The sequence below is a fragment of the Schistocerca cancellata genome, chromosome 6, assembly GCF_023864275.1.
Source record: "Schistocerca cancellata isolate TAMUIC-IGC-003103 chromosome 6, iqSchCanc2.1, whole genome shotgun sequence".
In the NCBI taxonomy this organism is placed as follows: domain Eukaryota; kingdom Metazoa; phylum Arthropoda; class Insecta; order Orthoptera; family Acrididae; genus Schistocerca; species Schistocerca cancellata.
The window spans coordinates 298,310,800-298,329,032 of NC_064631.1; positions in this window are offsets into that span (position 1 = coordinate 298,310,800).

An 18,233-nucleotide genomic window follows, 5' to 3' on the forward strand; every position below is an offset into this window, starting at 1 on the left:
TTCATATTGTGCACTGAAATTTCCATTTATTCTTTAAAAGGTGATGGAAAGAGCATTTTATGCTTCCTGTTTAGAAAGGACCAGCAAAACAAATTAAAAATTAAATGCGGCGTATTTATAAAAACCTGTTCGAAATCGATGCGAAAGCGCCACAAAGCAGCTGCAGAGAATTTTAAAGAGATATTTTATCAGCATCTGACGTGTATTTTGAAAATTCGTCGCCTCCCTGCTCAGGGGCCACTCATTTTTTTTTTTTTTTTAAAAAAAGAAGACCTCCAATTCCTGCTCTTACAATGAAAGAAAACATGCAACTTTTTTAACTTAGCAGAAAAACGTGCTTTTTATTCTTTTCAACCAATCCGTTCGCTACTTCTGAACTCAACAGAGTTTCCACATCTCAGGGCTTTGACATAAAACTTACATGTCAATGAATATTTGACGGAAAAGGGGCAGAAAATCTTCGGTTTTTCGTGAAGTATGAAGTACACTGTTACGCGGACAATATACAATAACCATGTCGTATTTTATAGGAATGAAACTCTTGAAACATGTCTTTTTCTACTAAATTGTTCTATTTTATAGCCATTTTCACTGTCCCTCCTGGGCTATGAGCATATACTACCATTTGTTGAAATCGATATATAAGGGACAGTATATTAAAACGCAACGAATGGAGGAAAGTTAGGAAACTGCTTATTATTATTTCAAAAGTATTTTAAGAAAGAAAACTTGATCCAAACGGGCTGCAATGCATTTATTGTCCGTGCTGATGGCTAATTTCGACTAAGTCGTTTTCAAGCATTTCATACAAGCCTCAATCCAGTACATATGTAAACGCAAACATCGCTTTCATGTGCATGTGCACCACAAATATAGTCCAGCAGTGCACTCTACTTATTGGCTATTTAATCAAATGTGATGAGTAGCTTGAAGCTTGTGCCAAGTGCTTGAAAATGACGAATCGTGAAATTAGGGAATAGCACGGGCAATAAATATAGTACAGCCTCTTTGGACCATGTTTTCTTTTATGTAATATATTGAGGCTGTGGACCCCCACAAGAACGTAATTTCAAAAGTAATAGCAACAATAGTTAATACGAGGGCTATTCACAAAGTACATTACGTTTTGGAATCAAAAATAAAGTATTGGAAAAAAATTTTATTATATACAGATGAAAGCCACACTTAAATACTACTTTTCTACATAGTTGCCATTTAAATTAAGGCACTTATCGTAGCCATGGACGAGCTTGGAAATTCCTTCGTCGTAAAATTCTGCCGCCTGCACCTTCAACCACGTGGTTACCTCTTCTTGAAGCTGTGCGTCGTCATCAAAACGCTGCATAGCCAACCACTTCTTCATTGCTGGGAATAAGTGGAAGTCGCTCGGTGCCAGGTCGGGACTGTACGGCGGATGAGGAAACAACTCCAACTTAAAAGATTCGAGAACTTCACGAGTGGCATTTGCCGTGTGGGCCCGGCCGTTGTCGTGAATCAGCAAGATCAAAAATGGTTCAAATGGCTCTGAGTACTATGGGACTCAACAGCTGAGGTCATTAGTCCCCTAGAACTTAGAACTAGTTAAACCTAACTAACCTAAGGACATCACAAACATCCATGCCCGAGGCAGGATTCGAACCTGCGACCGTAGCGGTCTTGCGGTTCCAGACTGCAGCGCCTTTAACCGCACGGCCACTTCGGCCGGCCTCGGCAAGATCTTTGAGCCCAACTTTCCCCTGCGCTTGTTTTGTATTGCTGTTCTGAGGTTGTGCAGAGTTTGGCAATACCTTTGAGAGTTTATTGTAGTGCCTCTTTCCAGGAAATCCACAAAAATCGTATTTCTACCGCGTTACTGATTAACCATGTGGTTGAAGGCGCAGGCGGCCGAATTTTACACGAAGGAATTTCCAAGCTCGTCCATCGCTACGATAAGTGCCTTAATTTAAATTTCAACTATGTAGAAAAGTAGTATTTAAGTGTGGCTTTCATCTGTATATAATAAAAAAATTTCCAATACTTTATTTATTTTTACATAAACATAATGTACTTTGTGGATAGCCCTCGTATATTTATCATGTGGGCCCGCATGTTGCCAAAAATGGTCTGCCTCCGCAGCAGAAGTTTCGCTGGAAAGCCCTTACACGTCCTCCTTGTAGTCTCGATCTCTCCCCACGTTATTTCCATATTTTTGGAGCCCTAAAGAAAGACATGCGTGGCCGTCGATTTCCTTTGCACGAAGGAGTGCACGCTTGGGTACAGTGACGGTTCCGATGGCAACTGCAAACATATTTTTTTTCTATGAAGGCATAAATCGTAATCATTAATGTTTCAGATTTCGATGTACAATGGGATAGGAATGATGATGGAAATATGATCACATTTGAGGAAGTGGAGAAAATGGTCAATAGATTGCAGTGCAATAAAGCGGCTGGGGTGGATGAAATTAAGTCGGAACTCATCAAATACAGTGGAATGTCAGGTCTTAAATGGCTACACAGGATAACTGAAATGGTGTGGGAGTCGGGACAGGTTCCATCAGACTGTACGAAAGCAGTAATCACACCAATCTTTAAACATGGAAACAGAAAGGATTGTAACAACTACAGAGGTATCTCTTTAATCGGCGTTGTGGGTAAAATCTTCTCAGGTATTGTTGAAAGGAAAGTGCGAGTATTAGTTGAGGACAAATTGGATGAAATCAGTGTGGGTTTAGGCCTCTTAGAGGTTGTCAGGACCAGATCTTTAGCTTACGGCAAATAATGGAGAAGTGTTACGAGTGGAACAGGGAATTGTATCTATGCTTTATAGATCTAGGAAAGGCATATGATCGGGTTCCTAGGAGGAAGTTATTGTCTGCTCTACGAGATTATGGAATAGGAGGCAAACTTTCGCAAGCAATTAAAGGTCTTTACATAGGTAGTCAGGCAGCAGTTAGAGTTGACAGTAAATTGAGTTCATGGTTCAGAGTAGTTTCAGGGGTAAGACAAGGCTGCAACCTGTCTCCACTGTTGTTCATATTATTTATGGATCATATGTTGAAAACAATAGACTGGCTGGGTGAGATTAAGATATGTGAACACAAAATAAGCAGTCTCGCATATGCGGATGACTTAGTTGTGATGGCAGATTCGATTGAAATTTTGCAAAGTAATATTTCAGAGCTAGATCAGAAATGTAAGGACTATGTTATGAAGATTAGCATCTTCGAAACGAAAGTAATGTCAGTGGGAAAGAGATATAAACGGATTGAGTGCCAAATAGGAGGAACAAAGTTAGAACAGGTGGACGGTTTCAAGTACTTAGGATGCATATTCTCACAGGATGGTAACATAGTGAAAGAACTGGAAGCGAGGTGTAACAAAGCTAATGCAGTGAGCGCTCAGCTACGATCTACTCTCTTCTGCAAGAAGGAAGTCACTACCAAGACTAAGTTATCTGTGCACCGTTCAATCTTTCGACCAACTTTGTTGTATGGGAGCGAAAGCTGGGTGGATTCAGGTTACCTTATCAACAAGGTTGAGGTTACGGATATGAAAGTAGCTAGGATGATTGCAGGTACTAGTAGATGGGGACAATGGCAGGAGGGTGTCCACAATGAGGAAATCAAAGAAAAACTGGGAATGAACTCTATAGATGTAGCAGTCAGGGCGAACAGGCTTAGATGGTGGGGTCATGTTACACGCATGGGAGAAGCAAGGTTACCCAAGAGACTCATGGCTTTAGCGGTAGAAGGTAGGAGGAGTCGGGGTAGACCGAGGAGAAGGTACCTGGATTTGGTTAAGAATGATTTTGAAGTAATAGGCTTAACATCAGAAGAGGCAACAATGTTAGCACTGAATAGGGGATCATGGAGGAATTTTATAAGGGGGACTATGCTCCAGACTGAAAGGCATAATCAGTCTTAAACGATGATGATGATGATGATGGGGCATAAATCGTCTTGCCTCACAGTAGGATAAAGGTACTGCCATTTATGGCTGTTACTTTTGAAATAATTAGTAGTTTACTTTTTTCCAACTGGCTTGTTTACATTTGACTGGCCCTTAAAAAACTGAGGTCACTCTGAAATATTACCTAGTGTGAGGAAGGAAATTTAATTAAAAAAAAGTAACCTCTTTGTCATTTTGTTCCTTGCTATATGTGTTTATCGCATTCTCTTGTGACGTATTCTTCATGAAAAGTGGAAGTCTCTTCTTCCAAATTATTTTGACAGAGTGACCTTCGGCCTCGCTGTAACGAGCAAAGATAGCTTTCGAAAGCATTGTACAAACAGCACCGAGATGACACTTAATTTAGGCATGAATGACACTATGATTTTTAATGATTTATTTAATTAAGTGTCACTTTCAGAGAAAAACAGAGTTAGGTAAATGACCCTGATACACTTCCGTTACGAACAGCAATTTGTGAAGGCGAATGCTACATCAGCATGGAACTGTGAAAATATTTACGTATAATAAACATGGTAAAAGCCCGCCCTGTTAGCCGTGCGGTCTAACGCACGGCTTTCCAGGCGGGAAGGAGCGCCTGGTCCCCGGCACGAATCCGCCCGGCGGACTGGTGTCGAGGTCCGGTGAGCCGGCCAGTCTTTGGATGGTTTTCAGGCGGTTTTCCATCTGCCTTGGCGAATGCGGGCTGGTTCCCCTTATTCCGCCTCAGCTACACTATGTCGGCGATTGCTGCTCAAACAAATTCTCCACGTACTCGTACACCACCATTACTCTACCACACAGCCATAGGGGTAACACTCGTCTGGTGTGAGACGTTCCCTGGGGAGGGGGGCGGAGGGGGGCACGGGGGGCCGAACCGCACAATAACCCTGAAAGAGTGGTTCGGTGTGGGGCGGCGGAGGGGTGAAGTGGACTGCGGTAGTCGTCGTGGGGCTGTGGAACACTGAGGCTGCGGCGGGGACGGAGCCTCTCCGTCGTTTCTAGGCGCCCGGTTAACATACAATGGTAAATGTGAAGTGTTGATTGTTGTGGGGCCTCCCATCACTTACATTGTTAGAATTATATCCTAACAGTGTTACAGAACCCAGCGAGATCAAATTTAAATAAGTGACTAATTCAGAGTCACCTGGATAAATAAAATGATTTGTGCTTGAGACGGCAAGAGATAAAAAAAAAAATCTGAACAATTTCAGTATGCTAGACGCGACACCGAATGTTAGGAGTAATCAGAGCAAATTCGGACTTCTCCGAAGGTGGAATAGTCAGCAGCAACATCAGATGGACAGTTCACTAACGGTAAAACTATCGTCTATGGATGATCGAAGAGAATGTAAAAAGTCTTGGATAAAAACTCCAATCGATGAAATGAATGGTTTTATTAGGTCTACAACTTTGCTTCCGCCGTTTTTTTTATCGAAGTTCAAGGCTTTGTTATGTAAAACCCACAACAAATTTGCGAGTCAAAGTATTGGCCATGGCTAACCAGCACTTTCTCCCATCTTACAGGCAGGTCACGAATCCTGCGGAGGAAAAACTGTACGTCTCTTGAGGAGATCCATGAATCGATCCAATGTTGTTCATATCAGGGGAGCTGCTGCTCAGCCAGGCCGCTGGTCATTGATCGAAAATGATGGTGGTCACAGGAAGCACTGATTAGAGAATACGGCGGGTGGGGTAGGACTTACAATTTCAACATTTCCAAGTATGTTTTGACGGGTTTTGCGAGATGGGGTCGAGCACTGTCATGCTGCAAAATCAACTTTACATTCCTATCGCTGTATTGTGGACATTTGTCTTTCAGTCTTCGACTCAAACGCATAATCTGGTTTCCATAAAGCTCTCCTGTGATTGTTTCCGTCGGTTTGAGTATCTCTACTACCGCCATGCCGGTCCCAGACGTCAAAATCACCGTTCTTGAAGCGTTGAACCCATTCTCTACACGTTTTTTCACCAACAGGTGCCTCGCCATAGGTCTTATGAGCCTCAGTTGCAGGTTTCGTCATCTTCAAGCAGAAAATTAAAATTTAAAGCAAACGTCGGTAATTGGACTCGTAAGTTGGCATATTCACTCGAGGATAACTTCATGGTGCAGTCACAAATCGACTAATATTTTGATGACGTCATGTATACAAATGCCTAAGCCTATTGTATGACACTACGACCATTCACTTGCACCACCACTTGCCGCTACCGCCATCTATTGCGTAATCGCGGAAGCGAAGTTGTAGACCCAGTATATAAATGTCATTAAAGGCAAAATGATAGGATGAACAAAGAGAGAGAACCGATAGTATCCTATTTCAAGCTTAGCGATAAACCCTTGGAGACCATCACATTGTTTGAATACACTACTGGTCATTAACATTGATACACCACGAAGATGACGTGCTACAGACGCGAAATTTAACCGACAGGAAGAAGATGCTATGATACGCAAATGATAAGCTTTTCAGAGCATTCACACAAGGGTGGCGCCGGGGGCGACACCTACAACGTGCTGGCATGCGGAAAGTTTCCAACCGATTTCTCATACACAAGCAGCAGTTGACCGGCGTTGCCTGGTGAAACGTCGTTGTGATGCCTCGTGTAAGGAGGAGAAATGCGTACCATCACGTTTCCGACATTGTTAAAGGTCGGATTGTAGCATATCGCGATTGCGGTTTATCGTATTGCTGCTTGCTGTGGTCGAAGAACAATGACTGATGGCAGAATATGGAATCGGTGGGTTCAGGAGCGTAATACGGAACTCCGTGCTGAATCCCAACGGCCTCGTATCACTAGCAGTCGAGATGACGGGAATCTTATCCGCATGGCTGCAACGGATGGTGCAGTCACGTCTCGATCCCTGAGTCAACAGATGGGGACGTTTGCAAGACAACAACCATCTGCACCAACAGTTGGACGACGTTTGCAGTAGCATAGACTATCAGCTCGGAGACAATGGCTGCGGTTACCCTTGATGCTGCATCACAGACACGAGCGCCTGAGATGGTGTACTCAACGACGAACCTGGGTGCACGGATGGCAAAACGTCTATTTTCGGACGAATCCAGGTTCTGTTTACATCATCATGATGGTGGCATCGGTGTTTGGCGACATCACGGTGAACGCACGTTGGAAGCGTGTATTCGTCATCGCCATACTGGCGTATCATCCGGCGTGTCTGTGTGGGGGGCCATTGGTTACACGTCTCGGTCACCTCTTGTTCGCATTGACGGCACTTTGAACACTGGACGTTACATTTCAGATGTGTTAAGCCTCGTGGCTCTACCCTTCATTCGATCCCTGCGAAACCCTACATTTCAGCAGGATAATGCACGACCGCATGTTGCAGGTGCTGTACGGGCCTTTCTGGATACAGAAAATGTTCGACTGGTACCCTACCCAGCACATTCTCCAGATCTCTCACCAATTGAAAACATCTGGTCAATGGTGGTCGAGCAACTGGCTCGTCGCAATACTCCAGTCACTACTCTTGATGAACTGTGGTATCGTGTTGAAGCTGCATGGGCAGCTGTACCTGTACGCGCCATCCACGCTCTGTTTGACTCAACGCCCAGGCGTATCAAGGTCGTTATTGCTGCCAGAGGTGGTTGTTCTGGGTACTGATTTCTCAGGATCTATACACCCACGTTGCGTGAAAATGTCAGTTCTAGTATAATATATTTGTCCAATGAATACCCGTTTATCATCTGCATTTCTTCTTGGTGTAGCAATTTTAATGGCCAGTAGTGTATTTAGGGAGACGAACAGCTTCAGGTCGTGAGAGGTCTCTGTGAAGGATACGCAGGTGCTAGGGAGAGGTCCCATTCTTCCACAGTTTTGCAGAGGCACAGCAGTTTTACTCTTAGCGTCACGAGACGGGGAGCCTCCGAGTATGACTTCAGGTCACGGCTAGTGGTGACTGAGGGAACTCTGACTACATCGACACGTCACGGATACCTTGCGTCCTCATGGCTAAGTCTCATGTGACAGTTCCGTGGAGTCATTTTTCAACAGGGCGATGGTCGTCACGTGGCACGTGTGTCTACGAACTGTCTGCGCGATGTTGGCGGACTCCTGTGGGCAACAACTCCCCAGACCAGTTCCCATTACTTGTATGGGACCATCTCGGACGTAAAGTTCGCCCCAGTATCCAGGATACGAACGATCAGTAGCCAGCTTGCCTCAGGAGAGGTTACAACGGCTTTCTGCCAACCGACTAAGTGTATCCATCCAAGCCGGCTGGAGTGACCGAGCGGTTCTAGGCGCTACAGTCTGGAAGCGCTCAACCGCTACGGTTGTTGTTGTTGTTGTGGTCTTCAGTCCTGAGACTGGTTTGATGCAGCTCTCCATGCTACTCTATCCTGTGCAAGCTTCTTCATCTCCCAGTACCTACTGCAACCTACATCCTTATGAATCTGCTTAGTGTATTCATCTCTTGGTCTTCCTCTACGATTTTTACTCTCCACGCTGCCCTCCAATACTAAATTGATGCCTCCCTTGATGCCTCAGAACATGTCCTACCAACCGATCTCTTCATCCCTTCTTCTGGTCTCCCCAATACTATTCAATACTTCCTCATAAGTTATGTGATCTACCCATCTAATCTTCAGCATTCTTCTGTAGCACCACATTTCGAAAGCTTCTATTCTCTTCTTGTCCAAACTATTTATCGTCAATGTTTCACTTCCATACATGGCTACACTCCATACAAATACTTTCAGAAATAACTTCCTGACACTTAAATCTATACTCGATGTTAACAAATTTCTCTTCTTCAGAAAAGCTTTCCTTGCCATTGCCAGTCTACATTATATATCCTCTCTACTTCGACCATCATCAGATATTTTGCTCCCCAAATAGCAAAATTCCTTTACTACTTTAAGTGTCTCATTTCCTAATCTAATTCCCTCAGCATCACCCGACTTAATTCGACTACATTCCATTATCCTCGTTTTGCTTTTGTTGATGTTCATCTTATATCCTCCTTTCAAGACGCTATCAATTCCATTCAACTGCTCTTCCAAGTCCTTTGCTGTCTCTGACAGAATTACAATGTCATCGGCGAACCTCAAAGTTTTTATTTCTTCTCCATGGATTTTAATACCTACTCAGAATTTTTCTTTTGTTTCCTTTACTGCTTGCTCAATATACAGATTGAATAACATCGGGGAGAGGCTACACCCCTGTCTTACTCCCTTCCCAACCACTGCTTCCCTTTCATGTCCCTCGACTCATATAACTGCCATCTGGTTTCTGTACAAATTATAAATAGCATTTCGCTCCCTGTATTTTACCCCTGCTACCTTTAGAATTTGAAAGACAGTATTCCAGTCAACATTGTCAAAAGATTTCTCTAAGTCTACAAATTCTAGAAACGTAGGTTTGCCTTTCCTTAATCTTTCTTCTAAGATAAGTCGTAGGGTCAGTATTGCCTCACGTGTTCCAGTATTTCTACGGAATCCAAACTGATCTTCTCCGAGGTCGGCTTCTACTAGTTTTTCCATTCGTCTGTAAAGAATTCGCGTTAGTATTTTGCAGCCGTGACTTATTAAACTGATAGTTCGGTAATTTTCACATCTGTCAACACCTGCTTTCTTTGGGATTGGAATTATTATACTCTTCTTGAAGTCTGAGGGTATTTCGCCTGTTTCATACATCTTGCTCACCAGATGGTAGATTTTTGTCAGGACTGGCTCTCCCAAGGCCGTCAGTAGTTCTAATGGAATGTTGTCTACTCCGGAGGCCTTGTTTCGACTCAGGTCTTTCAGTGCTCTGTCAAACTCTTCACTCAGTATCGTATTTCCCATTTCATCTTCATCTACATCCTCTTCCATTTCCATAATATTGTCCTCAAGTCAATCGCCCTTATATAGACCCTCTATATACTCCTTCCACCTATCTGCTTTCCCTTCTTTGCTTAGAACTGGGTTTCCATCTGAGCTCTTGATGTTCATACAAGTGGTTTTCTTATCTCCAAAGGTCTCTTTAATTTTCCTGTAGGCAGTATCTATCTTACCCCTAGTGAGATAAGCCTCTACATCCTTACATTTGTCCTCTAGCCATCCCTGCTTAGCCATTTTGCACTTCCTGTCGATCTCATTTTTGAGACGTTTGTAGTCCTTTTTGCCTGCTTCATTTACTGCATTTTTATATTTTCTCCTTTCATCAATTAAATTCAATATTTCTTCTGGTACCCAAGGATTTTACCTACTTGATCCTCTGCTGCCTTCACTACTTCATCCTTCAAAGCTACCCATTCTTCTTCTACTGTATTTCTTTCCCCCATTCCTGGGGAAACCGCTACGGTCGCAGGTTCGAATCCTGCCTGGGGCATGGATGTGTGTGATGTCCTTAGGTTAGTTAGGATTAAGTATTTCTAAGTTCTAGGGGACTGATGACCTCAGATGTTGAGTGCCATAGTGCTCAGAGCCACTTTTGTATCCATCCAAACGAGAGGGTAGTCAACGTCATAAACTCTCTCGGTCTTCTGACTGATTTGATGCGGTAACGGCACAAATTCCTTTCCTGTGCCTGCCTCTTCATTTCAGTCTCTAAGCAGCACTTGCAACCTACATCCTATTATTTGATGCATGTATTCCAATATTCCAGTCTCTGTCTTCCTCTACAGTTTTTACCCTCTACAGCTCCCTCTAGTACCATGGAAGTCATTCCCTCATGTCTCAACAGATGTCCATCCTGTCCCTTCTCCTTATCAGTATTTTCCACATATTCCTTTCCGATTCTGCGCAGAACCTTCTCATTCCTTATCTTATCAGTCCACCTAATTTTCAACTTCCCGTCTGTAGCACCACATCTCAAATGTTACGATTCTCTTCTCTTCACGTTTTCCCACACTCCATATGTCACTATCTTACAACGCTGTGCTCCAAACGTACATTCCCAGAAATTTCTTTCCCAAATTAAGGCCTATGTTTGATATTAGTAGATTTCTAATGGCCAGAAATACCCTTTTTTCCAATGCTAGTCTGTTTTTGATGTCCTTCTTGCTCCTCCGTTACTGGTTATTTTGCTGCCTAGGCAGCAGAATTCCTTAACTTCATCTACTTCGTGACCATCAGCCCTGATGTTAACTTTCTCGCTGTTCTCATTTCTGCTACTTCTCATTACTTTCGTGTTTCTTCATTTACTCTCAGTCCTTACGCTTTACTCATTAGACTAGGACTCATTCTACAAAGCTGTTCGTTATTTTAGCATCTTCTTCTAAACTGCGAGTAATCGCAGCCAAATTTCCACATTTTGAATGAAATGATCCGCAATGGACGTAAAATACTTTTTAATAAAAGTCACGCCAGGTTTCGTGTCAATTGTAGGCGCGTGCTCATGTGATCTGTTCAAATAAGGAAAAATTCTTTTACAAAATAATCCGTAACATTGGTCTGAAGAATAAAGGGGTACTGAAAAGCTGTATTATAGAGCAATACTTGAATAGTACTCACACAGATCCTTGTTAACAATTCAGATCTCTTTGCATTTGTCCACTAATACGGTATTGCAGTTGCGAAACAGGGAATTTGTAATAGAACACTGGTTTTACTAATATTTTACATTTTAACTATCCGCTTACAGTACTTCTAAAAGTTTTATTTGTGAGAGAGGGAATTTACATTATCACTCAGGTTTTATTATGTTGCATTTCAATTGTCCACTTTCAGTTTTTTATGAATGCGACTTGATGTTTTTATATATTTTTTTAATAGTCGCCCCCGTCCCCACTTTTCACGCCTTCTATAGCGATGGTTTTTGATCCCGTCGCCTCTGACGTCACCTGTAAACGTCTTCCGCATTGCAGAGCGGCTAGTACTGCCTTGCCTGCAGTCGCTCAATCACCTCCCAGCTTGTGGCGCGGTAGGACTCTTCTGCTTTATTGGATTCATGCTTTTGAAATTGTCAAGTTACGATACTAGTCTACAGCTTTGTTTGGTACGTTTCGTTTTTATGCATGTTTTATTTTTGTAAGTTCTGCTATCCCCTTCATTTTAAATATGGACTACCGCCTTTAGCGCGTCATTTGTTTACAAGTAGACGTGAATGATTGGGAGTGGCTCAAAGGCAGTTTCCTCTGTAACATGTCAAAAAGTATGTTTGTGAGTAACCTTCAAGTATTGCTCTACAACACTACTTCTCGGTGGGACTCCTTTATTCTTTAGACCATCGTTAAGGATTCTTTCCAAAACGATTTTTCCTTATTATTTGTGCAGACCAGCTGAGGATACGTCTTCACACACAGAAAATAAATGCGTGGTGTAATGACTGGCAGTTATCTCTCAATATTAGTAAGTGTAATCTACTGCGTATAACAAGACGAAAATCCCCATTAATGTATGAGAACAAAATTAATGATCAGTCTTTGGAAGCGGTAACATCAGTCAAATATCTGGGTGTGACTATTCGAAATGATCTCAAATGGAATGATCAGAGGACATAAGTAACGGGTAAGGCGAAATCTAGATTGCGGTTTATTGGTAGAATCCTGAAGCGATGCAGTCCTTCAACAAGGGAAATTGCTTACAATACATTTGTTCGTCCAGCCTTAGGGTATTGTTCGTCTGTATGGGACCCTTACCAGTTGGGTCTGATTCAAGAGATTGAGAAGGTCCAAAGAACGGCAAAATTCGTGACTGGTACATTTAGCCATCGCGAGAGCGTTACAAATCTCATAGAAAGTTTGAAGTGGGACACACTTGCAGATAGACGACGCGCTAAACAGAAGGGGTTGCTCACTAAATTCCGAAATCCAATCTTCGCCGAGGATGTAGAGCATATATTATTACCACTAACTTTCAAATCGCGTAATGATCATCATTCAAAGATAAGGGAAATAAAAGCTCGTACTGAGGCGTTGAGACAATCGTTTTTCTCTCGCGCGATCCGCGAGTGGAACAGAGAGGGGGAAATATGACTTTGGCGCGAATTGTGCCCTCCGCCACACACCGCTTGGTGGCTAGCCGAGTATATATGTATATGTAGATGTAGAAATGACGCTAAACCTGGCGTGACTTTTAATAAAAAGTATTTTACAGCCAGTGCAGATAATCTCATTCAAATTTGTTACTTCGACTCGACTTTGTAATCACTGAAGAAACCTCACTTTCTTTTTTTAGGTTAGACTTTACCGTGATGTCGAATGAAACAAAAAGTTTGCTACCACCAGTCACTGTTTATGTATATCCCCGACTTGTTTCGAAGGTTTAAACCTCCACCATCAGGTGGATTTACGTGTGCTAGTATGACATGTGTGTAGTCTTACGATCTACGATTTTGTAGTAACTTGTGGGACTGTCTCCGTAGTCACAAGTTCTTTTGTCTGTCGTGACACATCACATATAAACTGTCATATTTTGTCAACTAACACTTGTAATCCACCTGATGGTGGAGTTTTAACCTTCGAAACGCGTCGTTGATATAAATAAACAGCGAGTGGTAATAGCCGCGCGGGGTGGTCGCGCGGTCCGAGTCGCCTTGTAACGATCCGTGCGGCTGTTACCGTCAGAGGTTTGAGTCATCCCTCGGTTATAGGTGTGCGTGTTGTCCATAGCGTAAGTTAGTTTAAGTTAGCTTAAGTACTGTGTAGGCTTAGGGACCGATGACCTCAGCAGTTTGGGCCCTTAAGACCTTACCACAAATTTACAAAAAAAATTCCAATTTGAGTGGTAACAGTAACCTTGTCGTTTCATTCGAAATCTGACATATCCTCTCAATCCGTGGGTACCATTACGTTTCTCTCTTGGTTTTTTTGTGTGCTTCACTTTATCAGGCAGTGTAATTAATTACGCATTTCGGGAAATATCTTCTGTTGTGAACTGAGAAATTTTGCGTGTGTAGTGTTCGGCTGCTTAGCCGTAAGACAGTAACGAGAATTATTGGGATGAGCTGTAAGGCCTCGTGCGCTGTGGTATCGGTTTTCTGCTGGGCGACAGTGGCGTGTTGTTCGGCCGCAGTGAGCGGACTGTCGCTTTAGAGCGGGCGCACTCTTGCCGCCGCCCCCGCTTCTGAGGACAGTTACCTCCTCCCCCGCCGCTGTGGTGAGTGGCCGGCAGCGTCGGAGCGTCTAATGGCGTCGCGCCCTGATTGCGGCAACCCGAGAGCCGGCCGTCGCAAACACCCTCCCCCTGCCGCACGCTGCCCGCCGGCGTCTTATCTGCCAGGGCAGGGTCCGGTTAGAGGGCGACGGACCGTGGCATTGCCGCTGCGCCCTAAGTGCGCCCTCGGCTCCACCAGGGAGGGGCGGCGGCTCCTGAAAGCTAATTGTCGGACCTGGGCAGTTTGTTAATTAATTGGTCATTAACACAAAATGTAAGCAGCCATTAGCTGCAGCACCTCTGACCTGAGTGCCTGTAGTCCGTTACTGGCGGGTCTCCGAGCTGTCCCACAAGGTTCAATCTTAGGGCCTGTGGTGAGCTATTTACCACCAGGACAGGTGGCTAGTTAATGTGAGGATGGATTTATTACACAGGGTGCCTCACGCAAAACTGTTACGCCTCACGTACCAATTAATCGTCTCTAGTCGAATTGAGTGCAGCTCTGTGTTCGTGCGTCAGTTGTGAGAAGCTCGTACTATAGAGTTGTTAACAAAAATGATACAGTTTGCATCGAAAGTTATCTAAATGACATTAATGTGACTGTAGTTCTTCGTTAAAAATTTTGCAATTATCGTAATAAATATAACATGATCGTTAATATCCATTAGAAATTTTGCTTGCAGCTATGTGTTCGTGCGTCAGCTGTGAGAAGCTCGTACTACTGAGTTGTTAACAAAAATGATACAGTTTCCATCGAAAGTTATCTAAATGAAATTAATGTGACTGTAATTGTTCGTTAAAAATTTTGCAGTTATCTTAATAAATATCACGTGATAGTTAATATCCGTCAGAAATTTTGCTTGCTGACAGTGTACGCAAACATAAACTTTCAACATACGAATTTGTTAAGCTTTCAACATAAGAATTCTACTGCGAAAATGTGTTGCAAAATCTGACTGCGAGAAAGTAAACTAAAAGTGCCTATATGGTTCCCTGTTTGTTTAAACATTTGCAATGGCAAGAATACTGTACGAGTTCAACACTGTGAACCATTAAACTTTTAGACTGCTAAAATGGCCCTGGAAACAAAGACGACGCGCTTTCATGGCAAGAGCAGGAAGAAAAAGGAACATTGAACACTCAATGTTCCTTTTTTTATTATTTAATTTTCGCTTACTTCTTGCACTATAGAAACACCTTGACACTGCTCTTGCCTTGAAAGCGCGTCGTATTTGTTGACCTACAACAAACTACTGAGATGCGCCTGCTGCGCTGTCTTTTTTTTATTTTTTCCGTTTTTTTTTTAAATTAAAGCATACTTGGTTAGTAACAAATACGAATAAGTGTAACTGATACTTCATATTGTGGCATGGACTCTGGATGCGGACGATGACTTGGGACAAATTATAACATCAAATTTAATTGATTTTCTGACGAAAAGTTTTATATTGAAAAATTACCTCTTGTTTGGTTCACAAACATTAATACACAAAACATTATGGTTCTTGAATGGACAAACGTAAGTAGCCTTTAACATCAAATGAAATCTTTTCAGATATGCAGCTCGTAAAAATGACATTTAACATTCAACAGTTAATCCTACCCCCACATTCAAGCTGAAAATTATACATGGCTGTTTATCTTTCTCTGTGGATGTCTGAACCAAGAATGGGTAACTACAAGCTGCCGCAATAAAGCAAAAGATTTGAAATGAATTACCTTAAACAAAATTCTTCTCTATTACTCGTCCATATAATCATAATAAAATATTCTTCTTAAAATGCTTCAAACCTTTTCCTCGTCTCCAATAATTAATCAGTGAATCACGTGTTCCACTTCCTCATAATACAACTTTAACCGTACCATTCGACCTATGCCATACTACTACCCATGACGCACCACTGCCGATTGGTTTCTCTCCTCATCCCACTGTTAACTTCTTGCAAAGCAGATATGGTCGAAGCAAGCCTCCAGGCAACTCAGCATCTCTGATGACACTGCGCGCTTATATTTCAAACTGCATTAGGTCGCTTACGCATTCGTGACTTCCAAATACTAGAGAAATGCCCATAAATTATCTGGAGCCCACTATCAGCGTTAGAAAAGCGAACTAATATTGTAGAATGTTACATACAGATCGGCTCCATCAAGGAATGTAAAGAAATGTTTCAAGTGAAGTATCGTGGTAGGAAACTCCCCACGGGCAGAACTATTCAAGATCGGTACAAGAAATGGAGGGCTGTAGAATCTGTTCAGAATGTGCGGAGGAATAGGCGACGGATAGTGAGTAGACAGAATTAGCATGGACGCTACAAGAAGTCCCCACAAGTCGGCAACGAGGTTATCGCAGCACTTTGTTGTATCTCGTACATTGTATCATCTTGTACTGAAAGATATAAAATTAAATGCTTACCGTGTGAATGTGATCCATGAGTTGAAATTTGAGGTTCAGAAAAATAAGTTCGTCAATGTAGCCGGCTCTTAACATCATTTCCTAGTGGTTTCTGGGATCCCTGGCTTTATCTCGTGTCAGATGGGGCCTGGTTTCATCCGTCAGGTTATGTAAACTACCAGAATTGCAGATACTGGCCGCAGGACAACCCAAATATTCTGCATGAAGAACTTCTCCACTCAGAAGCGATAGGTGTTTGATGTGCATTGTCCAGCTTGTGCATTATTGGCCGCACATTTTTAAATTACACCTTAAACAGTGCCAAATGACTAGAGATTTTGTCTCTTTCTGTACACAATTAACATATGCAGAGAAGTCGTATGCAGTATATACTCATACCGTCAACAACTTGTGCAAGAAGCGAGTAACATAATTTTGACCCTAACGATGTATGTGCTAATTTAAAACATGCATTGACACTGGCGAACGTCATTTTGAACAACTACTATAACTTTTGCTAAGTATATGTTGTAAATTGCTTACGTCAACAAAGAACTAAACATTTATTTCCAACAATTGAATGCTTCTTACAAAATAACCTCCAGGAGATCTCCGAAATAACGATCCTAAGTTTTCGAACGCCGTGTATTTTTACCAAGTTGTTCAACCACATGGTACTGAAAATGGGCAGCTGTAGGCTGTCCCTGGCTTTGTCAGTTGAAAAGCGATCAAGAACAAATGTTTAAGACAATAGTAGTGTTTGTTTCGGATTCACAAACTTAAGATATCGTTGCAGAATTATCACAGACATATTTTGAGGACAGTCTTTCCTATCGGGCAGACCGTCACGTGTTAAAATGCCCTGCAAGAAAAGAGCGGACAACTTACCCTAACTCTGCGGTGGCAGCCGGCAGTGGCAGCTCTGAACGTTTTGTGTATGCGTGGGTGGCGCAGGCGGCGAGAAGTAATAACCGGACGTAGACGGGCGGTCGGTCGCTTAAAATCACCGCCGACGCAATTCGAGGGGAGGTACCTGTGCCGCCGACGGGCTCTTGAAAATTTTTTCCAATTACTACGCTGCTGCATTCGTTATTTTTAATTAACTCGTTATTCTGAATAACAGGCGCTGCATTTCCGTGCACACTGAACACCGAAAACTTTTGGCGGGGCTTTTTTACCTTTGCCGTTTTTTTTACCAGTCCCCTTTCCTGACAAGTCAGTGAAGCAGCGGTGGACGCCGTAAAAACGGCTTGTAGAAACCGCTAGCTCGGGCGATTGGGGGAGGGGTGTGAGTGAGGGAAGAAAGGGAGGCGAAAGAGCGAACGCTACGAGTATTTCTTCCACCGTCGGCAACTGTTCGTGTGCGGCGACTTTTAATACGATATTAGAGGGTGTGTTAAGTGAACAAAGTGTAAAACTGCTGAGTCAGATACACTGCCTGACAAAAAACGTGAAACATCCAAAAGACACGGTCGTATGTCAATGAAACTTCGTACACGTGTACGCCATTGGCAGGTATGTGAATCATTACAGTTTCAAGTCCATCTGACAGGTACGAGGAGCGTTCGAAAAGTGCGTGTTAAGTCCGATAGATAGCACCACCGGCGGGTATCGAGGTCTCGTTTAGTCAGTAGCATCTTTGTAAAGAACGCACACCAAGTTTCAGCCATATTGGTCTGTTTCTTTGTGTTTGGTATTCGTGTGAATCAAGGAAGTCGAGTGATTGTCAAGAAATGGACGAAAAAGAATTTCGTATGGTGATTAAACATTACTTTATGAAAGGCAAAACGCCTCAGGAGACTAAAGAGAAGCTTGATAAACATTACGGTGACTCAGCACCTTCGATTAGAACAGTTTATAAGTGGT